Here is a 2,954-nt window from a genome sequence, read left to right on the forward strand (position 1 = left end):
AAAGCAACATTTCCCATTGTTCAAAAATACATCACAATGACTCACAATTGCCATCATCTTTGTCAATGAGTATAGTAACCTATGAACTAACAAAGAGAAAACAACAAATTCTCATGTACTATAAAAATACAACTAACATATGCCAGCACCAATTTCTTAGTTTGTCTGCTCATCACCCCTACCTTTGCTATTATTCATATTCATATGCTTGGCATTTTTCTTAGGCTTGACAAAAAGTCAAATGGAATAGACATAAGAAGAATTATAATTACACGTTAAAGTTGATGTTTGTTGGTAAACACCCCTTTCTCCCAAAAAATCAGGAATAGTATGTTTTTTGCAATTATTTAGAACGTTGGAAAATAATCTGATAGCTTAGGTGGCTAACTAAAGTAATAAACGAGTTAATGGTATTAGGTATTTTTAAAAATTTAAGAGAGATAAATTATTGGGCAGCAATACCTATATCACGTTTTATACTGACCCACTTGTTATTACTACTACAGTAACTACAGTAACTACAGTACTACTCTTATCAATTAGTTTTACGTACTAATTCCTAAAACCTTTGGCTGATTTTGTCATCGTTATCCGACCTTAGCTCAGTTGGTAGAGCGGAGGACTGTAGTGGGTATTCCCGTTAGATATCCTTAGGTCGCTGGTTCGATTCCGGCAGGTCGGATTTTTATTTTATAATACCCCACCTTTTGAGGATTTCACATGAATTTCATATGTAACTTTTTTTTTCTTAAGGTAAAGAGAAGAAATATTAGGAGCACCTCCTCTTCAAGAAAAACAAAATGTATATTTAAGTGGTTTCACATGAATTTTATATGTAACTTTTTTTTTTCTTAAGGTAAAGAGAAGAAATATTAGGAGCACCTCCTCTTCAAGGAAAACAAAACGTATATGTAACTGGTTGCAATGACGTGTTAACTTTTTTTACAACACCTTATATTTATATATATAGATGACACAACGATTTCACATATAAAATTTATATAATGGGTTGTAATGACATGTTATAATGTTATAAAGTAAAGAATTCCATCCTAAAGTCATGTGGTTATTGTAAATGAATACTTCCTCTCATTAATTTTTATTTATATTTGGGATATTTTGCTATTTAGGGTGTTTTTTTTTATTGGGATATTTCTCCCTTTTTTTTATTGGGATATCCTTAGGTCGCTGGTTCGATTCCGGCAGGTCGGATTTTTATTTTATAATACCCCACCTTTTGAGGATTTCACATAAATTTCATATGTAACTTTTTTTTTTCTTAAGGTAAAGAGAAGAAATATTAGGAGCCTTGTATTTTGATTTTTTTTGTCCATTGAAACGATCTACAATGTCTCTCAAATTGGCCCAACACTAAAGTTGAACTTTCAAATACGAATTTGACATGACAATTCATTGTATAATTGGCTACTATTAGTATCATTAATGTAGCTTGCAAAAACAAAGTTCTTTTTCGATTGTTGTACTAATTTCATTGAATTAAACCCACTTTTAGTACAAAGAAAGTAGGCTATTTAGTTCTTACAATGAATTTGTGTGTGTTTATGCTGATAAAGTAGTTTAATAAATGAGTTAGATGTAAGGTTTGAATAACACAATCAATAAATTGCTTCAAATTGCTAAATCATTTAATAAATTGGTTGGATTAGAACTAATAAACATTAACTTGTGGAGCCAATAGTAGTATGATCTAACTCATTTTCCAAGTCTTTTATCAGTATCATAAAATATCATCCGAGTGTGACCTACATGATTTAAGAATTACCTAAAAGAAATTTGGAGACTAATTAGGTCCCTTTATTTGGATCGTTTCATATCATAGTTATTTATATATTTCATTTTTCTTAATTCTGAAATCACCAACTAGATTCGAAGTCAACATCAAATCAGAACAGATTTGATTTATTTGCCTAACTGGCCTAAGGTGGTGTTGCTATCATCTAGCAACACTGAAATGAAAAGTGACACAGAAAGCAGCCGTGACTTGTGAATGGTCCATACACTAAGCTCCAAGCTTTAGTTTAATGATAATTCAAACATAAGTAAGCATGTCTAAAATATATGGAACTTGGAAGAAAAGGATTAACTTCCCTTTATGTTGGTTAGCTCAAAGATAGTACAAATAGAAAAAAGAACAGAATTAGAGGGTGAGATTTTTCTTATCATTAAGCAATAGAATCGAGTGTGAAATATGAACCACTATCCACGCAAAGTCCAAAACTGTTTTTAATTTAAGCAAGACAAGGTCACGTTGAATTTTTTATTTTTTCCTCTTTTGGGAACACGTGGTATGATGAATTTTCTCTGGACTGTTTTCGCATAGACTAGGCCACTCACCTAGAGGTCCAATAAGCTCTAAACCCCCTCCCCCAACCCCCCAATAACATTGAAATTTTTGCTTCTACCAAGATTTGCATCTTGGTCTCCCATATAAAAGATATGAATCCTTACCATTGAACCCAAGGATCCTTGATACGTTGAAATTATATGACTAAAGTCATACAGTATAATGTATATATACACAATATATCTTGTATATCCGCCATTTTCGAAGTGTATTTGATTGAGATGAAGCAAAATGGTAACTTGATGCAATGCTATCAAACGCTTTTCTTCGAACAAATTAGGCTATCAAAAAAAATTATTTAAGAAGAAATAATATGTTGTTATAGTTTTATTCTAATTGATTAATTATTATCTAAAAACATAAAACTCAAAGAAGAATCGAGGTGTTTTTAGCCTAATGACAATCATAATGGGAGATTAATTTTCTCATTGTTTATACTGATATGGATTTCTAGTAGCTTAGAAACATGCAGATCAAACATATCTTTAGAGTAGAGATGACCAATAGTGCGGGTCAATCCAACCCATCCAGCCTAATCCGCCTCTTGGGTCGTGCAGGCTGAGCTTGCAAAAAGCTCGGTCCAGCCCAA

The 2,954-nt window shown here is 32.1% G+C and overlaps 1 non-coding gene across 1 annotated transcript; it reads left to right on the forward strand.

Moving 5' to 3' along the window:
* The first annotated feature begins 591 nt into the window (after positions 1-591).
* TRNAY-GUA (transfer RNA tyrosine (anticodon GUA)) lies at positions 592-682 on the forward strand. The gene is given in 2 exon segments: positions 592-628; positions 647-682. It is a non-coding gene; the product is annotated as a tRNA-Tyr (tRNA).
* Positions 683-2,954: the final 2,272 nt, after the last annotated feature.

The sequence above is a fragment of the Beta vulgaris genome, chromosome 7, assembly GCF_026745355.1.
Source record: "Beta vulgaris subsp. vulgaris cultivar EL10 chromosome 7, EL10.2, whole genome shotgun sequence".
Classification (NCBI taxonomy): domain Eukaryota; kingdom Viridiplantae; phylum Streptophyta; class Magnoliopsida; order Caryophyllales; family Amaranthaceae; genus Beta; species Beta vulgaris.